Source organism: Hibiscus syriacus, unplaced genomic scaffold (assembly GCF_006381635.1).
Source record: "Hibiscus syriacus cultivar Baekdansim isolate YM2019G1 unplaced genomic scaffold, ASM638163v2 tig00112305_pilon, whole genome shotgun sequence".
In the NCBI taxonomy this organism is placed as follows: Eukaryota; Viridiplantae; Streptophyta; class Magnoliopsida; order Malvales; family Malvaceae; genus Hibiscus; species Hibiscus syriacus.
Window position 1 is genome coordinate 1419803 of NW_024063299.1, and position 22359 is coordinate 1442161.

The window sequence follows — 22359 nt, forward strand, 5'->3', positions numbered from 1 at the left end:
AATAAAGATTGGGATGTCTTCATCTACACATCATACTAAGAGAGGCAAGGGCTCAGGTTCTCAATATACTGGAAGAGTTGATTCTGTTATAGCTTCCCAAAAAACTAAGCAGTCTCATTCTTTTGCTGCTAGCTCGGGTAGAGCTTTTGGAGAGAGACCTTTATGTTAGACATGCGGAAGGCCACACCGGGGAGTATGTAGATTGCTCTCTGGCGCTTGTTTTCATTGTGGTGAATCTGGTCACTATGCATGAAATTATCCAAAGAAGTCTGGAGATAGATCAGCATAAACTAAGAGATCAGTAGCCACACCAAGTAGAAACAGAAGAATAGAAAGATCATGCGGTCAATCTGAGGCTAGCCAGCGACAAGAGACTCGAGGAGTGGCCCGAATTTCTAATATAAAGACCAGTGAGGATCGGGATGATCCAGAGATCATAACAGGTACATTCCATCTTTTTGATGAGCCTGTTTTTGTTCTAGTTCGCCCTTGTTCTACGCACTCTTACATTAGTACAAAGTTGGTTAGAACTACAGGAATTCCTTTAGAACCAATTTCTAGTGATATGATAGCGGTAAACCCTATGGGTCATAGTGCAAGGGTAGCTCAGGTGTGTAGAAAATGTCCAATTAAGATTCAAAAGGTTGTGTTCTCAGTAAACTTGATGGAGTTACCCATTGATGAGTTTGAAATCATTTTGGGCATGGATTAGTTGTCTCCACATCATGGATGGATAGATTGTGACCAGAAGAGATTATTCTTAAAGGATACGGAAGGCTCTGAAATTGTAGTGATAGGTGATAAGGAGAAATTATTGGGACCATCAGCGCACCCCATGGCGTAGTGGAAACAAAACTCGACGGTCTCACCAGCGATCCAAGTATGAAAAACTGAAACTGGGAGGAAGAGATGTGAATACTTGCAGTGGGTTCCTTGAAAAACAGTAAGGACAGCAGTCAATACTGGTGGTGTAGATCTGTTCGAATCGTAAGCCTCCACCAAAACACGTCTCGGCCTCTACTCAGTTCACCCGATTGAGAGCAATTTTGTTTTCCCCAAAACTCATTTTGAGAGAAAATGGCTAAAGGTTTTGTGTGTGTTCTCTAAAACAGCTACTAGACCTAACACACCCTTTTATAGCCAAGTTACGCTAATCATATTAGGGTTTTTATTATTTCAAATTAATTAAATCTATATTTAATTAATTAGAATTTAATAATCCTTTTTTCTTTAAAGCTACCCTAATCATATTAGGGATTTTATTATTTCAAATTAATTAAATCTATATTTAATTAATTGAAATTAAATATTTGAGATTATTAAAACATATACTTAATTAACTCTAGATATATTTTAGTAACGTACAACAAATTGTACATCTTTGCTCATTTCAATCCTAGGGTGTGACCCTGTAGGTTCTTGTAACGTTAGAAGTAATTATTAAAACAATTCTAATATTACATACAATGAGTGACATCTAGCAATATATCATTGTCACCTAAGTTACAAGAAAATATGATTCGACATATCATCTTGGTGATTAACTCTTTTATGTATTACATCCTTATGTCCTTTATATCTATAATAGGCACAAGTCTTGGAATAGTCACACTTGTATAGCCCATCTATTGTTTCTTGATATCTAGAGTAGACTTTAATTAGCAAATACTTTATGATATCTCATGACAACTTATTCGAGCATGGCCATGCATTTCTAGTCTTACTCAATCAAGTGGCTTGTGATATATTTCCTATTATGTAGGAAGGACAAATCCTATCTTAATCATACACACCCACTACATAAATTGAGATATATTTAATAACAATCTTTATAGAGCAACCAGTTACGGAGCTTGTTTAGCTGCATCAAAACATACAACAATATATGTTGGGATAGTATTGATCTCAAGTCTAAGGATCATACATATAGTCATCACCATGAGCAATGTTATGATTGTCACATAATAATCCAAGACATGCTCATGGTGGGTCAATCCAATACATTGTTCTCTAACAATATAATCATGTATCAATTCTAACATCTCTATGTCAATGACAACTCGTCATCAATCAATAACATGTTAGTCTTAAGCGTATTATTATTGTCCATGCCCATAATAATACTTGACTAAGGATCTTTTAATAATAACAATTATGTCATTATATGGACTTTATTATCTTCCAGTTTATGTTAAACACATATATGTAATTGAAAATAATAGTGGCAATGCCTTTATTCAATAAAATCGGTAAATAAAAGTATTATTACAATCATCATATGTTTGGTCTTTGGGCATACTCTAACAGAAATCACCACCCAATGTGATATATGCCATAACTGCAAAGAAAATGATGTCAAAAGGATGCGTACCTTTTCTAGCTAATGTGATAGACACTCGAGTGCTGGAAGTGATATTAAATGATATTCCAACAATTAAGGAGTTTCCAGAGGTTTTTTCGGAAGAATTACCGTGTCTACCTCTAAATCGTGAAGCAGAATTCAAGATTGAGGTTTACCCAGGTACCAAACCTATTTCTTTGGCTCCGTATCAAATGGCTCCAATGGAGTTCAGGGAAATAAAAGCACAGTTGCAAGAGCTACTTGATAAGGGATTTATCAAACCCAGTGTTTCTCCTTGGGGAGCACGGTTCTATTTGTGAATAAAAAAGATGGGTCTATGCGATTATGTATTAACTATCGTCAGTTAAATAAAGTAACAATAAAGAACAAGTATCCTCTTCCGAGGATTGATGACATGTTTGATCAATTAAAAGGTGCAGCAGTGTTCTCTAAGATAGATCTAAGGTCGAGGTATAATCAGTTAAAGATCGAAAATGAGGATATTTCCAAGACGAATTTTCAGGCTCGGTATGGACACTATGAATTTGTGGTAATGTCGTTTGGATTTACTAATGCTCCTGCAGTATTCATAGACTTGATGAACAGAGCCAACCTTACTTGGATCAATTCGTGGTGGTATTTATAGATGATATATTAGTGTACTCCAAGTCAAGAGAGGAGCATGATGCTCATCTTCGAGTGGTTCTTCATATACTTCTCGAAAAGAAGTTGTATGCGAAACTGTCCAAATGTGAATTTTGGTTAGTTGAGATTTCTTTCCTTGGTCATATAGTCTCTACAGAAAGCATAAGAGTAAATCCTAAAAAGATTCAAGCCATAGTGGATTGGCAACCCCCAAAGAATATTTTAAAAGTTCAGAGTTTTTTGGGGCTTGCTAGTTATTATAGGCGATTCATGAAGAATTTCTTAATGCTAGCTCTTTCGCTAATTAAGTTGTTATGAAAGGATGTGTCTTTTGTTTGGATGGGAAAATGCCAAGAAAGTTTTGAAATGCTAAAGAGAGTAGTAACCGAGACTTGTTGTTTTTTAATAATGCATCCTACAATAGATAGGGATGTGTGTTGATGCAAGAAGGGAAAGTGGTGGCTTATGCCTCAAGACAGTTGAAGAATAATAAGAGAAATTACCCGATGCATGACTTAGAATTGGTCACAGTAGTGTTTGCTTTGAAATTTTTGCGCCATTATTTGTATGGTGATTGTTGCCATGTTTACACAGATCACAAGAGTCTAAAGTATTTCTCATAAAGAGCTTAATTTTACACAGAGAAGATGGATTGAGCTCTTAAAAGATTATGATTTGATTATTGATTATCATCCCGGAAAGGCTAATGTGGTAGCTGATGCGCTCAGTCATAAGACTTTTGCAGCTTTACGAGCTTTGGATTCGTATATGTCTTTAGAGGAAGATGGTGTTTTTATTGTTAAACTAAAGTTAAAGTCGATGCTTTTGGATCGGGTAAAAGAGCTGCAAGGTCGAGATGAGAAATGCTTGGCGAGAATGGCACAAGTCGAAAAAAAAGAGGCCAAAGATTTCGAAATGAGGGATAATGGATGTCTATATTATCGTGGAAGACTTTGCATTCCCGATAATGATGAATTGAAGAGAGATATTCTTTACGAGGCACACTATAGTCCTTTGACGATGCATCCAGACAGCGGGAAAAAAATGTATCAAGATTTAAAGAGTTGTTATTGGTGGTCTGGTATGAAAAGAACTGTATCGAAGTTTGTTTCAAAATGTTTGTCATGTTAGCAAGTGAAAGCTGAACACCAAGTGCCTTCTAGATTGCTACAATCGATATCCATTCCTTAGTGGATGTGGGATCAAGTTATATGGATTTCATTACGGGACTACCTTTGACATCAGGTAAAAAAGACTCGATGTGGGTAATTATGGACCGATTGACCAAGACAACTCATTTTATTCCAGTTCGAGTAGATTTCTTGATGGATAAGTATGCAGAGTTATATATAAAATAAATAGTTAGACTGCATAGAGTGCCTATATCGATAATGTCTGATCAAGACCCAAGGTTTACTTCAAGATTCTGGAAGTCTTTACATGAGGCATTGGGTACTTGATTGAACTTCAGTTCAGCTTTTCATCAGCAGACAGATGGGCACTCAGAACGAGTTATTAATATATTAGAAGATATGCTAAGGGCATGTCTGATGGAATTTAAAGGATCATGGGAAAAGTATTTTCCTTTAGTAAAATTTGTATATAACAATAGTTACCACTCGAGCATTAAGATGGCCCCGTATGAAACTTTGTATGGGAGGAAGTGCAAACACCATTAAATTGGTTTGAACTAAAGATAGAGACCTCGTTGGCCCGAATTTGATTAAAGAAATGGATGAAAAGGTGAAAATTATCCTGAGCAATTTAAAGATAGCCTCCGATTGTCAGAAGTCCTATACTGATTTGAAAAGAAAGGAAATCGAATTTCAAGTGGGGGACAAACTATTTCTGAAGGTATCGCCTTGGATCAAGGTATTATGATTTGGGCAAAAAGGAAAGCTGAGTCTGAGATTTATGGACCTTATGAGATCTTAAAAAGGGTCAGACCCGTAGCTTATCACTTAGCTTTACGTCCGTAATAGACAAGATCAACAATGTTTTTAACGTATCGATTCTTAGGAGTATAGATCATATGCATCTCATGTTATCACCCTTAAAGAAATAGAGATCCGACCAGATTTAACTTATGAGGACGAACCAGTGCGAATCTTGGATAGAGAAAATAAGGAATTGCGTAGCAAGAGTATTTCGTTAGTTAAAGTGCTCTGGCAGAATCATAATGTAGAAGAAACTACATGGGAAAGAGAGGAGGATACGAGGAAGCAGTTTCCACACCTTTTCATTTCAAGTACTTCTTTAAATTCGAGGACGAATTTTCTTAAGGAGGAGAATTGTAATACCCCAAATAGTAGGTTAGTGACTATTTTGAAAGGAATTAAAATTTGGAAGACTAGATTGAATAAATGGTAAAGTATAAGAAATGATTTAAGTAAGACCAATTAATAAGAAATAGATAATGAAAGGGCATTTTGGTCTTTTAAAGTGAAATGAATTTAAAACCCATTTAAAATTAGGGATTTAAGAAGAAAAAAAGGAAAGTTAAAAATTATACTAAGTTATTGTACTCCTCTTCTTCTTCCCGTGGTTGAGTGTTCTCCTCCATAGCTTAAGGTAAGCTTCATCTAACTAGTGTTTCCTTTCGATATTGGTTGGTTACAACCTTAAGTGATATGTAAGCTTAAGGAAAGGTTATATAAGATTAAAACTAGGATATGGGTGAAATATTTGAGATTGAAGAAAATGAGTTTTGAAATGATATGTTAAGATATGAGTGTTTATTAATGTTTACTAGTATATTTGACTTGTCAAAAGGTAAATGAGATATTAGAAGCATTGGATGGGTTTAAAAACATGTTAGAAAAAGTAGTGTGATTCTTAGATTGAAATGTTCTTGGGAGATGTTAGATGTTTTAAGAAGCTAAATGAAGGAAAGTTAGTAGGGATAAGTAAAGAAGAGTTTAATAGCATTTTTGGTGTAAACATAAGGAAATTTGACCAAATTTGGGTAAGAATTGAGCAGAAAAATGGAAAAATTGGGTTAAGGTATCGGTACTGACAGAACAGTATTGATACTATAGGGTTAAAATTTGAAAAATCAGCCGAGTAGTATCGATATTGATGCAAGTAGTATTGATACCGAGAGGTGTATCGATACTATGAGGAAGATATTGATACCATTGATAATAGAATGTAGAAATGGTATCGATACCGTAATAGAGTATCGGTACCATAGTATAGTAGTATCGATACCATGGTAGGGTATCGATACTATTGAGCAAGAGATTGTAAGATAGGTTGAAATTGTTATAGAAATGTAAATAATAGTACTAATGAAAATTATTAAAGTATAAATTTTAAGGAATATAATAACATTTAGTATGGTATATGTCTTTAATGAATGCGTGTGTAGATCGTAATCAAACTCCCGAGTCAAACAAAACGAAAGGCAAAGTAGCTGAGTAATCAGAGTTGCGTTTTGGATATAATAGAGAGGAAAGGCATGTGAGTGCATTGATTATGTACATATATGTTGTGATAGTCATAGATGTATGTTGCTTAATGTATGTATGGTGATTACTGAATGGCATTATATGTGCGCAAAAACTAAGAAATTCATAATGAATTTATGATATTCCGTATGGACATTTTGTGTGCAAAAACTAAGAAAATCATAATGCGTTTATGAATTTCTGTATGTGAACTTTGTGTGCAAAAACTAAGAAATTTATAATGAGTTTATGAATTTCTGTATGGGCACTTTGTGTGCAAAAACTAAGAAATTCATATTGAGTTTATGAATTTCCGTATGGGCACTTTGTGTGCAAAAACTAAGAAATTCATAATGAGTTTATGAATTTTCGTATGGGCACTTTTTGTGCAAAAACTAAAAAATTCATAATGAGTTTATAAATTTTTGTATAGGCACTTTGTGTGCAAAAACTAAGAAATTTATAATGAGTTTATGAATTTCCGTATGGGAACTTTGTGTGCAAAACTAAGAAGTAAGAAGTTCATAATAAGTATATGAATTTCTGTATTGGTAGTGTGTGTAACCCAGGTAAATTATAGTAATGTTTGCAAAATGATGGTATGGGCACTATAGAATGTTTAATGAATTGAAAGAATTAATGGACATTAGAATTGGCAAGATATACTTGTGTTTAAAATTTTGCTTATGATTATTTATGTCTCACTAAGAAATTTATTAGCGTGTGTTAATTTCACGCGTAGGTGTTAATACAAGTGGAGTATGGAGATCATCGGACATAAAAGCAAGTATCGCCTCATCAGTAACTGTTGAACTATGTTTTGATATAACAATTTAAGGCAAAATGGTTTTTGGACTTGAATTGAATTTACAAAATGTTTTTGGACTTAATTGAATTTATTCAAAGTTTTAAAAGGTTTCAAAAATAATTCAAAGTCCATTAAAATCGGATTTGAGCCAAAATGCTAAAGGGTGTCAAAGTGCATCTATGCATCCCTGCAGTGCATCCATGCATCCCTGCAGTGCATCCCTGCATCTGCACTAATGCATCGATGCATCAGGCAATGCATACATGCATCCAAACATCGAATGCAATTAGTGCATCGATGCATCCTTGCCATGCATCGATGCATACTGCCATGCATCCATGCATCAAGGCTGCAACGGCTAGTAACGGCTAGTTTATTTGAATTTAATGAAGGGGTATCGATGCACCTTGATCATGCATCGATGCATCATGTTATGGGCAGCCTTTTTGAGTAGAAAAATCATCCCCAAACGACTCCAAAACATCCCCAACGGCTATATACAACATCAAACATATTCCAAGCTATAAATACAAGCTGAGGACACTTGAAGAAACAAGAGAACAACTATCCAAGCAATCATACACAAGAGAAGAGTTTTTCATTCTTATTTCATCTTTCTCTTGTAAAGATTTTGTTCTTGTGAGCTCAATCTTGTAAACACCTACCTTAGAGAGGTTTTCTTGTTTACATCTTTTATCCTTTTGTAAAGGGGAAAGGTTCTAGCTTATCCCGTGTAAAAGCTAGGGAAAGGTTCTAGTTTAGCCTGGAAAAACTAGGGAGTTGTAAGGTTATCTCTTTGTCCTCAAAAGAAAAAACAAATTAGTGAATTTGTTGGAAAATCCTTGGTGAGGAGCTAAGGTAGTGGACGTACACTTTGGTTGAGAAAGTCGAACCACTATAAATCGCTTTGCAATTCTCTATCTTTCAATCTCCTTACTCCCTAAACACAAAATCGTTCTGACCCCTCTTTGCAATCCGTTCCGGTTGTTGATTCGAGCTTCTGAAAATCCCAACAATTGGCATCAGAGCCTAACTCGTTAAGAAGGTTTAACCACCTTGAGACGGTCCTAGAAGAAGCTCTACCAATTCCCGACACAACCAAGAAGATGGCTTCCACCTCCGGCTCGTTCCACATGGAAGACTCTCTACCAACGGACAAGCCTCCATACTTCAATGGAGTCAACTATCGTCATTGGAAGAAATTAATGAAGGTATTCATCCAATCCAATGATCTTGATGCATGGGAGATAATCGAGAACGGCTACTCTTCTCCAAAGAAGAAGGAGAAGAAGAAGTGTGACAAAGAACGGAAGAAAGCTCAACTTAATGCCAAGGCCATGCACATGCTATTTTGTACATTTGGTCATGAAATCTATGAAGGGGTTTCTTCATGTTCAAGTGCCAAGGAGCTTTGGAATAAGCTTGAGGAAATCCATGGAAACAAGAAAGAAGAACCAACAAAGGTGGTGTCTCTAATGGCTTGTGAAGAGCCCAAAGTATCTTCTAACTCAAATGGATTTAATTCATATACGTTTGATGAGTTACAAGATGCTTTTAATAGGTTATATTCGGAGTTTGAGACCATGAACTCCAAATATAAGAAAATGATTTCAAAATTTAAAATCGAGAATGATTTTCTTTTGAAAACAAAAATAGATTTTGAAAGCCAAAATGAAATTTTGAAAAAGGATTTAGAGCTTTCAAAAATAAAAATTGAAAGTTTTGAAAAAGAAAATTTTGATTTAAAAGTTAAGCTTGAATGCTTAACAAAAGAAAAAGAAATCATTTTAAATAATTCATTTAGTTCAATAATGACAATATGTTCACATTGCCATTATCATGGTCATAAGGATCATACTTGTCCTTTGAAGAAAGGAAAGTGTTTTAAAATTAAACAAGTATGGATTCCTAAGGGAACAATATTGAAACTAACGTTCAAGGATCCAAAGCAATTTGGATACCAAAATCCAAATAAATGTCTCTTGTAGGTTTGTGGGAGAAATGGTGATGAAAGTGATGATATTCAAGATGCTCTAGCCACACATAAAAAGGAATGGGTAACCTCTAAGCTTAAAGCTTTTAATTTTGGTTATTTGGTTGCTCATTTGATTTTAAGCATGCATGAGTTTTTGGTTTTAAATGATTATGCATCATTTTTTTAATCTCATGTATGTTGAAAAGATGATTATGATGAACATTTTAAGGTTATATTAATTTTTGAGAATTTTTAGTTCATCATAATAAATATTGGTCAAAATTGGTTTTAAATGCAAATGATATCTCTCTAACAATTGATATCAAATTTCAAAATACTTTGATTTTATAAATTTTAATTTTTGGCCTAAATTTGAATGTTTATGCTTGTGGTATAAATGAAAAGGATATCTCTCTAGCAATTGATATCAAATTTTTCAAAATGCATAACATTTTTGGAAAACTTTATGCAAATGCACTTAATTTTAACAATTGGTATTAATATCAAATTTCAACAATTGGTATTGCATAAAGTATTTTAGACTTGGATATATTGAATTTCATGTGCCTCTAACATGTTTGTTATTCTTTGTAGAAATTCAATATTTTGTTTAAGTGTCATGAACTTAAAAGCTAAATTTTGTTTGGAATGCATTTATTGAGGGGGAGCTTTGATTTTTCAAATGATTTTTTAAATGTAAAATTTACTACTTACTCTCCAAAGTTATTTTGAACTTCAAAGATTGAATTATTTTTTTATATAACAAAAAGGGGGAGAAGTTTGGTTTGAAATATTCAATTTCTTAATGAAAAAGGGAGAGCTTAACATTTTCATATATTTTCCAACAATTGGTAACAATTGATATATTTTTCATTAAACAATTTATTAAGGGGGAGTTTTGCCAAAAACAATTTTTCAAATGTTTTGTTATATCAAAAAGGGGGAGATTGTTGAACTATGTTTTGATATAACAATTTAAGGCAAAATGGTTTTTGGACTTGAATTGAATTTACAAAATGTTTTTGGACTTAATTGAATTTATTCAAAGTTTTAAAAGGTTTCAAAAATAATTCAAAGTCCATTAAAATCATATTTGAGCCAAAATGCTAAAGGGTGTCAAAGTGCATCTATGCATCCCTGCAGTGCACCCATACATCCCTGCAGTGCATCCATACATCTGCACTAATGCATCGATGCATCAGGCAATGCATCCATGCATCCAAACATCGAATGCAATTAGTGCATCGATGCATCCTTGCCATGCATCGATGCATACTGCCATGCATCAAGGCTGCAACGGCTAGTAACGGCTAGTTTATTTGAATTTAATGAAGGGGTATCGATGCACCTTGATCATGCATTGATGCATCATGTTATGGGCAGACTTTTTGAGTAGAAAAATCATCCCCAAATGACTCCAAAACATCCCCAACGGCTATATACAACATCAAACACATTCCAAGCTATAAATACAAGCTGAGGACACTTGAAGAAACAAGAGAACAACTATCCAAGCAATCAAACACAAGAGAAGAGTTTTTCATTCTTACTTCATCTTTCTCTTGTAAATATTTTGTTCTTGTGAGCTCAATCTTGTAAACACCTACCTTAGAGAGGTTTTCTTGTTTACATCTTTTATCCTTTTGTAAAGGGGAAAGGTTCTAGCTTATCCCGTGTAAAAGCTAGGGAAAGGTTCTAGTTTAGCCCGGAAAAACTAGGGAGTTGTAAGGTTATCTCTTTGTCCTCAAAAGAAAGAACAAATTAGTGAATTTTATGGAAAATCCTTGGTGAGGAGCTAAGGTAGTGGACGTAGACTTTGGTTGAGAAAGTCGAACCACTATAAATCGCTTTGCAATTCTCTATCTTTCAATCTCCTTACTCCCTAAACACAAAATCGTTCCGACCCCTCTTTGCAATCCGTTCCGGTTGTTGATTCGAGCTTCCGAAAATCCCAACAGTAACATTATGACATCCATGTCTACTTTTGATGTATTTAGTTGGCATGTAATAGATTTATTAAAAACGCTATGAAACGTATTTGATTTACCATGATGTAAAATGATGAAATGTTTGAACATTACTTTTGTTTATCTACGTAAGTTTAATGCATTTTTTATTATTATTAAATTAAAAATGTTTTATAAACATTAACAAAAATTTACGGGTTTTCAAATGTGGAATTGTTTTAAAAGTGATGTGACATTTGTATCTCGTGTACGGAAGGGTATACGGGAGATGGGTGTTACAGTATGGATGCTTGGAAGTTCCCAGTATTCTACCACACATTCTTTTTTTATTAAGGCTGATATTTTATTAATGAACATGAAAAACTATGACTATGCATTAATAGAATGTAATACAAAAGAGAAAATGCAATGCAGAAAGTAAAATACAGATGCAAGATGTAAGGTGTTGATTCTGGAACAATTCCTTAGAAGAACTTTTTATATTAGAAACGAAGTTTGATTATAAGGCTTCAACATATCACAAATAGATCTGAGTTATTTTCCCTAATTGTTGTATGTGCCCAAGTAAATCGAAAATCCTCTAGGCTTCTTCAGTGTCGGGTTCCAATCCTTCGCTCACAATAGCATCTTCATGTGCTAAGTCGACCAAGTATTAAGCCACTCCTTAAGCATGTCCCAGTAGCTTGCAATAAGGTCATCCCTTTGTTTAACTCTCCACTCAGCCTGCTCCCAATGATGGCGCCACAGCATAGTTCATTCATAAGGGAGTATCGGAAGTTCACTTGCTCTTCTCTGAAAATCTTGAACAATAGTCTCAAGCTCATTTACTCATTTTCTTAGGTTTTCGACCTCCCCACGACTCGAGCTACCTTCTTGGCTTTGGTATCATCTTAATGTTACCTCTAAACTTGAGACCTTTCCTTTCAACTTTTCATTTTGGGCTCGACTCTCTTGTAGTTGTAGTTGTTGTTCCAACGCACTCTTTTCTTTTGAAATATCTTCGCTGATGCCTGCTATGCTTAAGCTTTTCTTTACTTTCTCCAGCTTTTCTCTTCAGACTTGTTATTTCTTATCTCTACTCAACATGTGATTTACTCGAGCTAGTAGCCATCTGAGCCTTTACCATTTGTTGGTAGGATAATTGGAGATCATCAAAGTCTAAATTGAGTTTTTTTTCTACTTTTTTAATTCGATCGGCTCGACCTTTTTGGATTTCAATTTCCACTCCCTTTTGGTATACCTCATCCTTTAACTTTTATAATCTTTACTTCCATTACTTTCTTTTAGCCTTAAAATCACGCTTGGCTAGCTCTAGCGAGGATGGTATGACTCTCATATGTTCTTTCATGGTATGGGTATTTTCAGGACTAACCATCGGGATGTTATCATTAACTCGATTACTTCTCCATTGCTCGTTTTCTTGTGACAGCTTCAGATCAAAAGTGAAGAGATTTACTCGACGAGTCTGCCTCCATGCATTAGCAACCACTTTGACTTTATTATTTTACTACTATCCCTTGAATGCAAACACTGACCTAGATAAATCCCACGTTGCAGGAATAAACTACCTCGACTCATATTGCTTGGAAACTAACATAGGTGTATATCGTAAGGAACCCTATATGCCTAGCAAAGGAACCCAATCTCGCTCTCCACACCTATAGAGTACGTCTGAATAGATATTCCACGAAGCACACCACAATATGTCACCATCTCGGATATCTTTTAAGATGACCATCCATTTTTCCTCAGTGAAACCCCTAGGCCATTCTCGGGAAAGGAAATCTTTTAAAGGTGAAAACTCTTCTAGAAACACTCGACCAGGCGCCCTCTCGACATGTTTGAAATGATTGAGGATCCAAAATAGCAACAGTGGTATGCATCCTATGAAGCGTCATTCTCCGTCTCGTCTGTAAGAATTTAAAGAATGGAAAGTGTCGGCTAGAATAGATGGAATGCGATCCACATGTATATCCAATCTTTCGAATAAATCAACCACCAACATAACAATATGCCCTAGGACCTTTGGGAATATGGCTAACCCATAAATACCCAAAGTAAATAAGTTTATCTTCATTCTCTTATCGGGATGACGGACAATTACTTCTCTCAGAGCAGTCCAGGTAATGCATTCACTATCTCATTTCTTCTTGATGCTTTTAATGACCCATTCTCCGCTCATTCCAGTCATTAAAAGTAATTTATTTTTGAAACAAGAAATGTTTGGTGGCTTGGTGTATACCTTGTCCACTTGGAATCTCAGACAATGAACCAAGGCATAATACTCCTCTATGGCAGGTGTTAGATCCACTCGGCTAAAAGTAAATCAACAGTAGGCAGGGTTCCAGAACTACGCAATAGCTCTAAACAAATTTCAGTCAATTGGAACATCTAGGAGATAGAAGATGTCACCATAGACCTGATATAACAACTACTTATCAACTGCCTCCCATCTTCCCCAAATATCTTTCAACTCACTCAAATCATTTTGATGGACATTGATATGGGTGTAACCAATCAAATCTAACACATAACCAGGTGGCAAGCTATCTCCATTGCTGAGTTGGGACTACTCGGATCATCTCAGAACATCTGTATTATCTTCTACCTCTTTTTGGACCCTTCATTGTTATCCTTCTATATGGACATCGATCACAGATCAACACCATGGAATAAATAGTGCAATACAAAAATGAAAACAAAATAAAATAAAAAGGAAAAACAAAATTAGTTAGTAATCATAAAGAAATCAATCGGGCATAATATAGTTCGTCAATAAAACCTACTATCACATGCTAGCTACCCAATCATGCTTTAGAAGATCTTACCTAAACATGATTTCTACCCCCATGCTTTGTTTAACATAAAAACCCAACCTCATGCCATCTAGAAAAAAAATAAACCTAACAACATGATCTCCAATTCTCATACATATATTCAGAAACAAAATTATACTACAAAAATTATAAAAAACTCAAAAAGCTTTTCCTTAATTAAAAATTAAGGTTTGGGGTTAGGATCTACCTAGGTTTGGGTTCTAGGTTCACATATGCTAGGTTTGGCTCTAAAGTAAAAGGTTCTCGAATTGTCGTTGTCGCTGCCCCTTGGGCTGCCAAACCCTTAATCTTATCCCATCACAAACTTTTTGACCGAGTTCAATTCGAGGGAACAAACCTCCTTATGTCCATACGGAGGTGAAAACTATCACGATAACCATAAGGCATGAGCCCCAAGAGCGATTCACTATCCCATACGAAGGTGAAAACCACACGAGGGAGTAGTTTCTCACTCCTACTTAAATAAGACAAAGAGGGGTTTTTGCTTATGATAATGCAAGTGCACAGTATGTGAGGAAAAGCTAAAAAAACATACAATCACATAACACACAAAACTCATTTCTCAATTCCCTTAAAGACACGTTTAATATGAAAACAATAGCAAATAAATCAGTCCAATTATTTAGTGGTTAATCAAATTGCAAACAAAAATTTATTTAAATCAAACAAGGGATCAAGAATTAAATTAGAACAAACTTGTCATTTTCATTGCAAAGATAATTAATTAATTGAAAAACAGCCTGACTCTAAAAAAATGTCCTCAGTGGAGTCGCCAAGCTATCGAAATGTAACATATTTATAATTTTTAAATATATGTGATTTAAAAAATCTCTCTTCGAAAAATTTGATGTTTCTTTTTTAAAGTTAAAAAATAGTTTGAGGTCTGCGTAACAAAAAATTGAGTTCAGGATTACCACCCCCACAACGCCCTAAAGCGGTACCTAGTCGATTAATTAATTCTCTTTGCAATGAAATCTACAAGTTCAAATTTAATTTACTTAAAGATCCCTTCAAATAATATTCTTTGAATTTTAGAACGAAACATAATAATATTTAATTATTTCCTATTGAAAAGAAGTGACCTCTCATACCTTGAGGCAATCGATTCCTACTCCAATCGAAATAAAGAAATGTTACAGTTCCTTTCAAAAACTCGTTACCAATTCAAATGCATGAAAGAAGATGGAATAAAGTAGACAAATTAAATTAAAAATTACTAATATTTTTAGAAAGAAGAATGATGTTCTATTATTTGCATACGTCGATATCGGACCTTTTATAAGTTCTAATGATCTTTTCTTGAGGAATTTAAATAAACAAACATTTCTTTTTCTCTCCTCAAATTTTAGGTGTGGTCAAATTTTAGGTGTGGTCAAATTTTAGGGTTTCACTTAACGGGATACACTTTCATTTTAAAATCATCGGAAGTAACTTTCTTATACGTTAAGACAGTCGTTTCACAGCAGTCCTAAATGAAATAGTATTACCCTTAATCAAATTATTCGAATCGAATTGAGTTATGCTCATGGGGATATCATACATATCATGGCAAAATGATGTCATGTTTTCCATAAATTTTCCACTTACATGCATATTAAAGTGATTAGTAATATTTTTATTTAGACTAAACAAAATATATGTGCGCACATCATAACATTTTGGGTACAAAAATGGGAATAAAAAAAATTAAATGGGTTTAATGAGCATGTGACCAAATTTAAAAAGAGCAAGCATAAGAACTTAATCACTAGGTTAAACAAACTTAGGTAATAAAGTAGGAAAAGTCATATATTCCATGTCCCATAATTAAAATAAACCCCATAAGCATACAAGGACTAAAATGAAAGCTCTTGAAATAACATGCCAGAAGAACAATCAATAAAAAATACAAACAAACATATAGTACGGACTAAAATGGAAATCAAAGAATTTACATGGAAAATATGAAAAGCAGCAAACATTGGGAAATAACTTAGCACATGACTAAAATGCAACATGCGTAAATATAAAAGATAAAATAAAAATATAAAAGAAACTCGATTTGAGGAGTGAAATGAACTAGAACAAAAATAGGTGGAGCCCTTACATGAATAACCCCTCTCTAGGCGTTGGATCAAAACGGTCTCGTTTTGCAATTGAATAAATCGGGTATTTTATGTTAAAAATCCTAACTCTAATAAATTTTACACCCCTTTTCTTTTCTAACTTTGCGTCGTTCCCTCATTATCTACCCTCTTTCTCTCTTTTCTCTTTCTTTTTCTTTTATCCTCTTCTTTTTTTTTGTTCGACTAAGACGACCGTCATGGCTGTCGTTGCTCAACACCCCCGATAATGGGTTGAAACAAAGGCCTAACACTCCTCCTTTCAACACTCGACTCCTAAAAATAACCAAGAGACCCAGAAGATAGCCCAACAGAAAAAGGTTACCTTCGACTTAGTGGAGTTTTAACTCCAGGAGATGGTAGCGAAACTCCTTTTCAACGGTAAATATAAGTCCTTTATTTTGGGTTTCTTATTTTTTGTACTGATTTTTCTACCATAAAAAAGGCTTTCTTTTTCGATTCAGATCTCTTCGTTGATCAAAAAATGGGTTATTTTGGTTTTTGTGATGTTGTGTTGTTCGTGGTTGCTAAAAGGGATCTTTGATTGCTCTTTTTTTTTCTTTGCTAAGAGAAAAGGATGGATGTTTTATTCCTCTTGGTTTTTTGTGTTGCTGATGGGAAAGTAGATGAACAGATGAAGGGATCTTTTTCTGGTTTTTTTGTATTGCTTCTGGTTTGCTGTTATATCTCCCCAAAAAATAAAAACCCTCCTCCTTTTCTGATATTTTTTGTTTGTTTTGCATGTACGAGATGGGAGGCCTTCGACCACTATCACTGTTATGTCAGAGGGGATATGGCATGGGCATCCATTTGAGTCTGTTTCTTCAGGTACAATCGACGTGGCACCTGGAACGCATGCTGGCTGAAGAATCATCGAATGATGCATGGAGTCGTGTGTACATCTCAGATGCGGGGCAGATAAGCGGTTGGGATTCGATGGCGGAAGTATCTAGCATATATATTAGGTTAAAACCCTAATATATCTAGCATCTGAACCGTTAGATCTAAAATCAGATCCAACGATTGAGAGACAGCTGCACATGGACCTCCTAAGGGTTTAAAAAACCCTAAACTTTGTATCACTTAACCTGAATCGTTAGATGAAAGGCCCAAATCTAACGGCCCCATTATGCGACGTTACTGGATATGGCTAGTATTTCCCCAAACCCTAAACATCTAGGCTACTATTAGCTCAGGCCTTGGCTGCTGTTGGGCCTCCACCTTATTTGTAACAAATGGACTTGTTAATGAAATTAATAGGAATTAGTCCCTTGTAAAGTTCATTAATATTTATATATATATGTTCAATTTAATTATTCATAATATATATATATATATACACATACATATAATATAAACATACATACGTATATGATATCTATTTATGCTTATAATAAATACCACACACACGCAACCATATAAAACCATATATATAACATACATTTTTGTTTATAATATGTAAAACTTTCATAATATATATGTAAGTCATAATATAATATAATATAATATAATATAATACTAACATATATATATATATATATACAAACGTATGCATAACCAATAATGATGAATAACCCATATAATTAAACACATGTATATCTATATAACTAATAATAATATAATATAATTATATAAACCCAAACAAAACTTGAAGGGGAAAATCCCAGACAAAATGAGCATCTACAAATCGCTTAAAAGTATGTTAAAATTTTATATTTTTCTTCTTTACATTATCTATATAAGAACTTTGGTAGGACATTTTTTCATGGTTTATCTAAGTATGTATAAGTTCTATATGAATCATATATCGAGGAAGTCAAATCTATAAGTAATTTTTTTCGTTGCCTTCCTGATTTCTTAGGGTTTTATTATAATTAATTTGGATCAATGTGTTGTCCTAACTAATTCAGATTGACTCATGTTGCACACCTGGCTTTGGTTGATGAGTCTCTTAACGAATATTTTCTGCATACACAATGTGATGTAAAGTTGAGGCACGCTCCAATGATCCCTGAATCGATGGCAACTTGATTGTAGGACCTAGGAAGTAAGCAAGCACCTCAACAAGTGAATGGCTAAAAATAGAAGGGTTAAAGGTAAGTAAATGTAAAGGTTTCAAGGTAGGTTTGAAATATTATAATTAGTGCGGAAGATGGTTAAGTGTTTGGGCTATGGTAATGGCTATGAAAGAAATGGATAGTTTATGAAAAGTATCATGAATAAACCAAAGAATAACCAATGATATATGGAGAAGAGACCCAACCTTACAAATTTATTAAAGGGGTGGTAGAATAGGACTTGGACCCACTATCTATAGGAGAGTTAGGAACCACAAGTATCAATAGAAGAATAAAAGGGTTGACGCCACAAGTGTTATCACTTGATAAGTCGATAAAGTCTAAAAAGACTAAGTAAAAGATAATGATTCTCACAATATATTTGATGAACTAAGGTTTTTTACAATGGAATAGGAAAAGCCTATTTACAGGAAATGAAAGGAAACATAGCCAAAAGTAAGGTGATTATTTGCCCACATGCATCCTTTAATAAAAGACATAATTAATTAAATACATGTTACATGAAAGGTGATGATGTTTCAACCTAAATGAAGGGAGAAGTACTTTCTTCAATTTGGCGCCAAGTTGGTTGGTTATCAAGCCTTGGTCGAATAGATAGATGACTCCTCATTTTGGCACCTAAGGAGTGCACATGCAAGGCACACGGCTAGGGGGCACACGTATTGCACATGGGTCTCCATTGGTCCTTTGGTGTGGCCTCGGCCATAGATGATATGTGAAGTCTTTGGCAGCTAAGAGGTAAGCTAGCAACATGGTGAGTTGGGTAAGTGTCTTGTTAGCTGTCTTCTAAGCTCCTTAGTTACTTTCCTAGCTACATCCAACTATCTTTAGTCCATTTTTAGAAACTTTAGTCCATATGGCTTTCTCAGCTAATTTAGCTCCATGTTAGCTCCTCCATCTGAATTAACCTTCCATGTGATCTCTACAAGTTGTCATAGTCTTTGTGAGCTGTCGTGCTTTGCCAAATACTCCACCAAGCTACCATAAGATGTGTTTCCCTTGATGTACCTACATTGATAAACAAACTAAGGTAAAATGAAAGAAATGAGCTTGAATAAATCAAAATGCATGTTGTTTTGCATGTATAAGTGCTTGTAAGCTATGAATGAATGCCATTAGCTACGTATATGATGATGCAATGTTGATGAACTAATATATAAGTCTTAGGAGTTGAATTAACATGTAATGAGCTAAAGAAATCATGAATGACATGCTGCCATATTACAAATGTAATGGAATCAATTCAAATGAATGCAAAACTAATGCAAATCAATAATAAACTAAGTAAAGATGTGACATATCATTATGCAGCATATATTATGATTAAGTTATATAAATCTCATGAATATGAATGATTAATATATAGTTAAAGCATAGCATGCATACCTATATAATATATATATATATATATATATATATCGAAGTAACCATGTGAATATATAATGAAATAAAGGAAATGAAGAATAAGAAAGATTCCTTTGCTGCAAAGCTTGGTCATTTGGGAAAATGATCTTTGACTCTAGTCATGCGTGTATCAAACTGAATCAAACTCGAGACATACTTAAGTGATATCAAGTTGCTTACTACTTAAACTAACCTCCGTTGATTGTAAGCGAAATTTTTATCATTGCTTAACGATTTTTTAAAGTTAAAATCAAAGTCTCAACATGTGTTTTTCCAACGAACATGTCGGATAACCAATAAAACAACTGCTCAACATATTTGTAAGGTTTTTTAGGCGATAATGGTAGATTTCTTGATCATTATGCAGAAAGGGGTAGAATTATATATATAGACAAAGCATGATGGCTTAAGTGTTAATTCTTCCCATATCGTGCTTCTCGTAATTATGAGTTTTCATTAAAAATGGTAAATTATGCATTTAGTACCTAAATTATCAGTTTTAATCTGTTTTAATACCTAAACTTTCAATTTTTTCAAAACCATATTTAACATTTAGATTTTGTTTCATTTCAGTATATCACCGTTAAAAACTTAACGACATTGTATGCTTTTATGGGTAAATTACATTATTCATCACTCAACTATCTTATCATTCTTATATTGGTACTAAAGTTTAAAATTTTTCAATTTAACTACTCAACTTTCAAATTGCTCCTATTTTAATCACTCTAATTTATTTTATTAATAATTTTTGTGACATGATATTTTTTATTTTATTAATATATAATAAAAATAAAAAATAAATTTGAAAGTTAGAGTGATTAAATTAGGAGTAATTTGAAATTTAAGTAATTAAATTAAAAAAAAATAAACTTTAGTGACCAAAATAGGAGTGAGAAGATATTGAGTGATGAATGATGCAATTTACCCAAAAAAGGTGTCACGTGCAATTTTTAACGGTGAGATAACGTTAGGTATGATTTTTAAAAAATTAAAAGTTTAGGTACTAAAATGGTCTAAAACTGATAGTTGAGGTACTAAACATGTAGTTTACAATTAAAACTACGAAGAATGAAAAATTGCATTACTAAACGAAATGCCTCCTCCATTGAAGTGATTTTCCCATTACTTTAAAGGATTCAATGAAAATATTTTTCCATTAACAAAACATTAACTCTTAGAACACTCTATAAATTATTTATTTCATTGATGAATAGAAAATACGAAGGCCACATCAATTAAAAGTCAGAAGTGACTAACAAAAAAGAATTTATTTCATTGTCCATTATCAAACATCAAGATCGAAGTTGATTACATTATGGAAAACTTAGTTGGTATTATTTTGACAATGGAGGCTGCGACAACGGATACATCATGCACCACTTTGTTCATATCAGTTAATGGTGATTTAGCAGGGAACTCGATCTCACAAGAGTTTGCCTCCACGGCTGCATCATTGGCTCCTTTCTCTGCGAATTTGTAGTTGCCCGTCTTAAAAGCTTCGTTGATTTCGGGGACGTCTCCTTTTATGATCACGTTATAGCGCTCGGCGCAAGACGTTAAGGCCTTCTGCATTGCAGGGTCGAGAGCTAGCCCGTCCTGAAGTAGCTCGTCGATGAGATCGAGTGTTTCGGTTGCTCGAGTTTTGAGCGAGTCCACCATGATTTGAGCTAGCTTTTTGACGTTGGCATCGCGGCTATCGGGACTCGATTTCAGGGACCAAATGCAAAGATCGTATAAGGGTGTTTGCCTACAAGTTCTCTCTATCAGGTTCAGGTTGCCTAGAAGAAGGGTCGGACGGAAAGCGTTAACCGGAAGAAACATAAGGAACACGAATATTATCATCAAACTCTTCATATTTGATATAGTTGGTTAGGAAATATGGATAGAATTATTGACTATTGAATGCATGTTTGGTCTCATAAAAATTGAAGTTTTATAGTGGAGTATCATCAGCCAAAAGTATTTTGATAAAATCATTTATCCTATTGAAATGCTATTAGTTAGGTTTGCCCTTGAAGTTCGCACGATCCTTAAGGAATGCCCTAAACAAAAATCTCTTGATTTGAACGAAAACCATGTTGAACTCAAGAGGATGTATTTTTTTTGTCCTTTCAGTTCCAAGATTTCGTCTTAATTAATCCGGACCGACCTGTTTCGTATATCTGGTTTTGGTGGATGAGTCTCCCAACAGGGATTATCTGCATGCACAAGAACTCGAACTTGAAACTTTACCTAAACGATATCAAGTTGCATATGTGACTTCATCTGATTCTTATCACTTGACAATTTGACATCATCGGAATAAGAGAAACTATGTGTCAAAGAAGACTCATCTTTGAGCTTCCATAAACCCTTTTTAGAAAGAGCGGAATACATGTGAAAATAAAATTACAAAAATCTGGAAAACAAATTGTTTAAATGCATTTTTAATCATCCTTTCCACACAAAAAATACTCCATAATTAGAAGAAAGCAAAGGAAACTGAAAATAAAGTTGATGCTAGTATTTTGAGTAACACTTTTAATTTGACTTAGTCATAAATGCAAAAATATTAAATTAATTGTTTAAAACTATAATTTAATTAAATTAAAACTAAAACCAGCAATAAATCAACATACATTTATCCATCATCCATTAAGAACTAAATTACAATGCATATGATTATAGAGGTTTCAAAACGTGTGCTTCCTTTAAAATGCATCTTTGTCTACGTGGTAGAAAAATGTGTTAGATTATAAACTAATAAGCAA